This window comes from Mercenaria mercenaria, chromosome 16 (assembly GCF_021730395.1).
Source record: "Mercenaria mercenaria strain notata chromosome 16, MADL_Memer_1, whole genome shotgun sequence".
NCBI lineage: Eukaryota > Metazoa > Mollusca > Bivalvia > Venerida > Veneridae > Mercenaria > Mercenaria mercenaria.
The window spans coordinates 8588557-8597376 of record NC_069376.1 but is presented as its reverse complement, the minus strand read 5'-3'; the positions used below and the strand labels follow the sequence as shown (position 1 = coordinate 8597376).

At 36.7% G+C, this 8820-nt stretch overlaps 1 long non-coding RNA gene across 1 annotated transcript; it reads right to left on the bottom strand.

Moving 5' to 3' along the window:
* Nucleotides 1–1501: 1501 nt before the first annotated feature.
* On the bottom strand, nt 1502–7759 carry LOC128549448 (uncharacterized). Its single transcript, XR_008367650.1, has 3 exons — nt 7609–7759; nt 5954–6043; nt 1502–2413 (listed from the first exon to the last, which is right to left on the bottom strand). It is a non-coding gene; the product is annotated as an uncharacterized LOC128549448 (long non-coding RNA).
* Nucleotides 7760–8820: the final 1061 nt, after the last annotated feature.

Sequence of the window (8820 nt, the reverse complement as noted above, 5' to 3'; positions counted from 1 at the left end):
CGAAATGACGTCACACACAACGTCAAACCGTCCCTAGCCCTGAGATTTCAAATTCATGACCCCGCAAACTGGACATTCGCGCTTTCCCTATTGAGTTAAGCGGGTCGGTGCAGAAAGGATGTGACGTCACATATGGCGAAAAGTCGATGCAGTAAATCAGCGGGCGACTGTCGTCGGTAAAAGCAAAATGCTCATGGTACGACATAGTGTGTGTTATGCAATAAATCAAACACTAAAGAAGTTTTTCTATCCAGACAATGTTTTTGTTTCACCATTCATTCACCATTTTGTTACAACATGTACAAGTCAGGTCCATATTATTAACTCCAAATTTATTTAGAGAAGATGTAAAATGCAAGCTTCTATGCGAACATGATCAAGACTATTTAAAATAAAGAAATAGGAAAAAACAAAAACAACAACAAAATATATCCGATTCATTTACATTCGTTTTCGTAGCCCGGTAATCATGGTAATTAAAGTGGCAATAAAAAATAAAAATAATGTCTTAATTTCATTTTAACCCCAATTTTATGTTAGGAGTTAGAATATGTTAAGGGTTAGCAGTATATCACAAAATAACAGTTTTTTTAGTAAATGAACAGCACCTTAACGCACAACTTTTCTGTCCAATGCAAGCTTTACTGTTCTGTCCCCCTTTGAATAAGAATGTCACTTGTAAAGAAATAAATGTAAACAATTGACAAAAACGATGTTTTACCTAGTTATGTAAAGTTTAAACACTCGCACGATGTTGCAAATGCATCAAAACGAAGACATCTAACAGCTTTTTCAAAATGGTGAGTTTTTAAAGGCGCTGAACTGTCCAGAAGTGTGGCCCCTTCATGCAGTCCCTTTCCGGAATTCAATGCATACATGAATAAATTGGCAATGGTTTTGTAGAATAATATAAATGTTTTATATGCTGTTAAAATTTCATGTAAAACAATGCATTTTTTCTATGATTTGATGACGTTCGAACTTTTTTCTCTGAAACCTATACCTTAAGTATAGGCGTTATGTGCATACAACATTATTATTGAAAAATTATTGTGACTTAAAATTGGGGTCAAAATGAAATGTGATTCGGGTAATTCATAAAACCTATAGAAAAGAATATTTAGTGAATAAAACCGTAAGAATAGGATTTTTAAACATCGCATATTTTGAGTACAGAATAGATTCTATCATTTGGGGCGAAGTCGCTCAGATATGATCACAATCGCCTCGAAGCTTGCATTGTAGATGCTTTTTGAAACAATGATAGAAGTACTTCCGTTTCCAAGACATTATATCAAAGAAAATGACGCGTAATATAATGTCAGTGAAACGAAAAATATTTTGGGACTTGCATAATATACATTGTTCATGTCGTGAGAATATTCAGAAACTTAAACTAAACTTATTCAGAAACCGAAGAAAGTCACTAACTGACATAATAACGACTACTTTTTGCCGTTAGTGACGTCACGCATAAACATGATAGACGGAAAGCAAATGCTCGAGAATAATTCTTGATGATTTATTAAAATCAGAGATACTTTATAAGAAACTAAACATGGAAATATAAGAATGCACAAACATATTTTTCCATGCATTTCATGTTTTTTCCATCGCCCTGTTGTTTTTATTGTCGCCCGGAACAAACAGGTGAACACTATCGAAGATGTCTGTGCCAGTTTGAAATAAAGTAATATATACATCCTTAATAGCTGTTACACAAATTCTGTGAAAATATGAACAAAATTTGCAAAAAATGACTGCAAGGCGTTCATATATTGAGACATGGCATTTTTGATCAGTCACAGGTAAGTAACATTGAATCTATAGTTTTTGACCTGATCCATACTTTTTATTGTTATGTACCCTAAGTGTAAATATGATAAGAACCGGTTCAGAAATAAAGGTGACAGAGTGTAAATATGACTGAGTACAGCGTTGTTATGTAAGTCAGGGGCCATAACTCTTATTATATGGTCTAACTGGACCGATTATCCATCTTGAGCAATAACATATTGTGATATACGAGTACATTGTGTCTAAGTTTAAGGAGTATTGTGAATGCTGGAGAAAAAAAACATGGTGACATTAGACGACTAACGGATAATGTCAACGGATATCCAACAATCGTGCTATTCGTGCTCATGTGAGCTAAGTGTAAATTGAGAATGTCCCAATTGTTTTCTGCACCGTATCTTATGTGATAATTGTATCTGATTTTATCATCCAATTCTCCGTTACTATATTCTATTTGTCTCTAAATTGTTTTTTTCTTTATTTCCCCTGTTTTCCTCTTCTTCTGTCCATCTGTATTTGAGCTGTCGTCAATAGTTTCTGGGACAACCGGGACTGTTCTTTCTTTGCTGGCCTTTTATTTTCGTGGACTACATCGCTACGTGCTTCCTCCTACATTCTACAAAACATACATATATCTTCTGTTAGTTCAGTTCAGAAAAGGGATACTTTAACAGCCTTACACATTACTAGTAATTAACAAGCGTCCCAAATGGGTCTTAGTCGCCAGAAGAGGACTTCGTGTTTCAATTTCGAAATTCAAATAAATGATATCATTTATCCCGCCAGCCTCTATTCTTTATTCCCAAATATCATGGCCCATAGCTTCAATAAAGAAACACTTATCTATCTTAGTTATGTAAATATGTTTAATGAAAAAGAATATTACAGTAAAAGCAGAACTTTTCGCGAGGGTTTAAATTTTGCTATATTCGCGCGGCCCTACACACCGCAAAAATTAATCCTCGCGTAAATATTTACAATTAGCAAAATTCAAATTCAAGGAGGATATCATTTTTACAATTTCGCGGAAATTAAACCTCGCAAACATACTAAAAATTTAAAATTCGCGAAATTTTGACCCAGAGAAAATATTTGCTTTTATACTATATAGCGACATTTTCACGACAAACGCGTTCAAGGCGCTTTACAATCATACAAAGGCAGCCGCTCTCGTCTACCAGTACACACACAGTGATCTTACCAGAGGGTGGACAGAACGAGACAAAGCCCCAAGAACAGACACAGAAACCTTGTCCGGAAAACTTAGCTTAGCTCTTGCGAATAGACAGTCTGTTTCTTTATAAATGAGCCGCGCCATGAGAAAACCAATAAAGTGGCCTTGCATCCGCGCAGTCTGGTCAGGATCCATGCTGTTGGCTAACGGTTTCTCTAATGGCTTTGAAAGTGAACAGCATAGATGGATCCATGATCTGGATCGATGCTGGTCGCAAAACCACTGTGTTGGTTTTCTCATGTTGCGGCTCAAATGCTTTGAATGATGTTTCCGGTCTGTATATATACTTGTTACTGAGAATAAGCCTGACAATTATTTGCTTACAAAGATACTTTCTGAATTGACAAATGTACTTTTGTTTACATTGAATTCAACTATCATGTTAGTTGGTTATTTCACAAGGTTTGATGACGGGGAATCATAATATGAAGCTTCGATACCGTTCATAAAACTGTTACTGAGATGAGCTTGATAGTTAGGTATACGCAAAACTTTAACCAAAATTTTACGTCGGAAAACGGGCCATAATTTTTTTTAACCAAGTATCCGACATAGGGAATTCAGTATAGGCTTGATGATAAGCGCTTTGTGTGAAATTTCAATCAGAGACATGCAGTTGTTACTGAGATATGACCCTACACGCAGGACATTTTTCGTATGTTACTTTTTCTTATGTAAAACAATTTACCCCTCTGGCAGGACCAATTCTTCCTCAGGGTCATGAATTGAAAGAACTAGGTAGAGAGAACCACTAGACGATAAATACCAAATATCTAATTTCTGGATCTTGCAGCTTCAGACAGGAACATTTTTAAGTGTTTCTGACCCAAAGGGGCCCGGTCAAGTCTAACCTCAGAAGCTTTATTTGAATAAAATTTAAGGCCTTCCACAAAGTTACAATCAACAAGAGCTGTCACATGAGACAGCACACTCAACTATTTCGATGCTGAGCTATTAGATAGCGTACATGTGACATTGTAGGAGCTATCATTGAAGCGTTTACGGACTCTAGTGTGGATGACAATATTAGACAACAGTTTAAGCCGGAGTCAAATGCATTTGGTAAGAACAGAGATAAAGTAAAAGTGTAACAAAATATTAACTAAGAATGGACGGGACATAATTCGTGGAATGAATAGCGTGTTGCTTGTGGCCAGAACAATTGATTTAAGTTTAACTCAAAGTCGTTCAGTAATATCTGAGATTGAGCAAAAGTAAATCATAACTTAAGCCTGGAGGACAAAGTAAAAAGAGGACATAATCCATAAAATATCTGTGCCATAGGTATATGAATGGACCTTGGGTCATATGAGCAGGACGATGATGTGGAAGACATGTTTGAATCAAATTCATAATAATAACTAAGATTTATGCATCAAATAGCCTGAAATTCAATTAGGTAGTCTGAAAGATAGCTATATCCTCCGCTGCTGTTATGGATAGCAGAAGGGTTGATGGTATTGGATGGAAGCCTTGACTACATATTGAGTAAATTTTAAAGTCAATGTATGAGGAAATCAATGAATTTGAAAATACTTCAAGAGATTTAGGAGATACAGAACAGACACAAAATGGAAGGCTCAAACCTTTGACCTTGACCTTTAGCCAAAATGAAGATGTGATCATTTGACACAAGTTTCATGAAAAAACTTTACGGGGTTTAGGAGGTACAGAGCTCAAACATTTGACCTTGAGTAGTGACCTTGACCTTGCGTCAACACAGCTGAAACATACATTCTGCAAATCGTCTAGATGAGGTGATCATTTGACTCAAGTTTCATGAAAATACTTCGAGGTGTTTAGGAGATACAGAGCGGACACAAAACGGGAGACTCAAACATTTAAGCTTGCATTGTGACCTTGACCTTGATCCCACATGGTTGACTTATAAGTACTGCACATTGTCTTGATGAGATGATCATTTGACGAAAGTATCGTGAAAATCCTTCAAGTGGTTTAGAAGATACATAACGGACACAAAATGGGAGGCTCCAACATTTGACCTTGAGTTGTGACCCTTTACTTTGAGTCAACATTGGCTAATCATGTGTTCTGCACATTTTCCTGATGAGGTGGGTCATTTCCACCAAAAATTTCATGAAAGTCCTTCAAAGGGGTTTAGGAGTTACAGAGCGGATACAAGATGTTACGGACAAATGGAAGGATGGAAGACGGAAGGACGAAAAAAACGGAAGACGGAAAGGGGGGACGGGGGACCATTCCTATAACCCCACCACTCATGGCAGGGGATTAAAAATATTGATGCCAAAGTTTCCATCTTTGGGTCATATGATGTGAGTGATGATATGAAACAATGATTTTAAGTTTAAATCTAATCATCAAGCAATAACGCGCAGTCTGGTCAGGATCCATGTTGTCCGCTTTCAAAGCCTTATGCAATTGTAGAAACTGTCAACGAGCAGTATGGACCCAGACCAGACTACGCGCATGCGCAGGTTGGTCTGGATCCCGATGATTCTGGTCGCAAATCCACTGTGTTGGTTTTCTAAAGGCGCGGCTCACAATGTATCTTTGTCGGATTCAGTAGATTCAATACAAGTAAATTTGCTCTCTTGTTTACGTCGAAATTTTCTGCTGGAGAATAAATATAACTGAAATCTCTAATAGACCTTTCTAACGTAAACGTAATTACGAAACGGAATACTGAATCCGTAAAATTTTAGGCTAATCTGTGGTCTATGGGAGACAATTTCATCCAGTAGTAATGCAATAGTATCTCCCTTAGACCATTATTTGCAAATAACATTTACGGATTCAGTAATCCGTTTCCGATTTACGTTTACTTTAGAAATGTCTAATATGCCATATCTCATACAGACTTCATTATTTGCCAAAAAACATCAAGTTAAGACATTGTTTTGAAACAATTCCTCCTAAAATTAAATTGAATGGTAATATTACCTTTCATGTCTGCGAAGAACAACTTTTATTAAGTCCGATTCGTCTGGCCCCTGTATTTCAGTCACCAAATCCTAGCCTCGCGTTCATATTCTGTAAGTATTCCAAAGAAAAACATTCTCTCAGTAACTGTGGAAGTACAATATATTGTTATAATGTCAGAAAAAGAACTATTTACAAGTGTATGTTTTCATATTTCGTGAATTGTGGTAAATAACGTTCAAAAGTGGTAATGTGTTAATTAACGTCAACAAGAGCTGTCGGAGGACAGCAACGCTCGACTATTCAACAGCCTTGTTAATTGAATGAATACAAAAGTCGTAAAAGGGGCATAATTTTGTAAAAATGGGGGAAAGGTTATGGAACCTTCACAGTGCTTATCAGTTCATGACAGTGAGCAAGCGTGTGAAGTTTCAATCCTTCCCCATTAGTGAATACTGAAATACCAGCATACATACAAAAACTTAACACAAATAACTGCTAAGTCAGAAAAAGGGACATGATTTTGAAAAAAAAATGCAAAGTAGAATTATGGGACCTACACAGTGCATGTCAGATTATGACAGTGAACAAGTGTGTGAAGTTTCAATCCATTCCCATAAGTGGATACTGCGATATCAGCTTACATGCAAAACCTTAACCAAAAAAAGTCAGATAAAGGGGCATAATTTTGAAAAAATGCAAAGTAGAGTAATGTGACCTGCAAAGTGCATGTCAGGTCATGACAGTAAGTGCATGTCAGGTCATGACAGTGAACAAGTGTTTCAATTCATTCCCATTAGTGGGTACTGAGATACCAGCTTACATACAAAACCTTAACCAGGAATTTCAAGTTGAAAAAGGGGCATAATTTTGTAAAAAAGCAAAACAAGAGTTATGGAACCTGTGCAATTTAGGTCAATTTATCACATTGAATAATTGTGTGAAGTTTTAATTCATTCCCACAAGTGCCATGGTTACTGAGATACCAGCTTACATACAAAATCTTAACCAAATCGGGACGCAGACGCCGACGCATGGGTGAGTCCAATAGCTCTACTATTCTTTGAATAGTCGAGCTATAAATTCTTTGAATAGTCGAGCTATAAATGGAAAGTAACGTCAAAGTCAGAAGCGGTAAGTAACGTCATGTCTGAATGCAAATAGTATGCCATTTTATTCGAGAATCCATCCCTCTACGGTAACATGCGATATATTCCGAATGAGATGTACTATAAAGTAAACATTGTAGTCTTCCGGCACGTGCTCAGAGCGTCTGACTTCGGATTTTTTGGAAGATACGCCTTTTCCTTGTGCGATATGCGTTCGCATAACTTGTCCGAACCGCAACGTCTTGTACATCAGTACAAATATGTGCAGTATTGTTTTTTATTCCAAAATTAACCTTTAAATTGAGACAAACTCATGTTTCCGGGCAAGCTAATGAACTGTAACGATTCCCGATTGAGACACTGCCCTATTTGATATCATTAGCACGTCTGCTATATTTGGAACACTGCGCGCGCACATAACTACCAAATCTACTGGTTCACTTTCATTTAGGGTTGAATAAAAGTTTTGAGAGAAAGAAAAAAAAACGTTTATACTTTTAATACATTTTTGTTCATTTCAATTAAGAAATTAACTGAATATTACGAGTAATCAAATGTTACAAGTACCTTTATTTGGGAGTTTTCCAAGTCCCTAGAAAGGGTGCCATTTGTGTCTGCTAAGTCGATTGCATCAGTCAGCTTTCTATGTTTCATTTAGTAAAGTCAAATTTCAATCCATAATAATCATAGACTTCAGTTGTTATTCCTGAAAACAAAATGTTTCTCTTTCAGAGTTTCCTCATATGTCACAAAATAGCAAACATACCTTTTCGCAAAATGCCCATTAGATACGTTCGAATATAATCTATACCACCCTTTAGTTCGACTAAATTCTTCTCAGTCACTATAACGTTGGGAAAGTTTGAAAATTTTCCCTTAACTGTGGGACTGTCTTCACCTGTCTAAAGGAATAATAAATCTAACAAAAATACTTATTTTGTAAAAGTAATAGAAGTTTCTTGAAAATGGTGTCTACCAAGTGTAATTCGTCTGCTGTCTGTCTCCTAACCTCAGTTCCATTGTTCCGAAGGAAAAGGACCTCCAGTTACAGCCATTTACCATCTCCTATCAGCGAATACGATAAGCAACAAGCAAATTCGATTTAAGAAAGCACCAAGTAAGATCTCTTGAACATGGCTGGCGGCGGGATGGATGTGGTTACAACTTCACATGTCGAAGATTTGAACATTTGTTTGAAAAAGGAACAGATTTTTATTTATTTATTTATTTATTTATTTATCTATTTATTTATTTTTTGGTGTGTGTGGGGAGGGGGAGGGATGGGTAGTGGTTACGGGTGAAGGCACAAAAATTCACATGCTGAATGTTGGTTATAAAAAATCGTGGAGAAAAAAAAAAAAAAAAAAATTTGGGGGACCCACTGACGCACGCACGCACATACACCGAACGGCCATTTGGATAACTATGATATTCGTTTCCTTACGGCCATAGTGACAGGGTGAGGTTTTGTTATCGCCCTTCGTCCGTCCGTCCGTCCGTCCGTCCACAATTTCTTGTGAACAAGATAGAGACAACATTTTGCAAGCAATTTTGATCAAACTTGTACAAAACTTGTATTGGCATGATATCTCAGTTCCTTTCAAAAACTGGCCAGATCCCATCATGGGTTCTAGAGTTATTGCCCCTTAAAGGGCCAGAATTTGCTATTTTTGTGCATCAACAATTTCTTGTCTGCACGATAGTGGTTTCATTTATGTAGATGGTTTCGAAATTTTGTTCTCGTATTTTTCTTGTTTTAAAAATGGCAAGTCGCAGAAA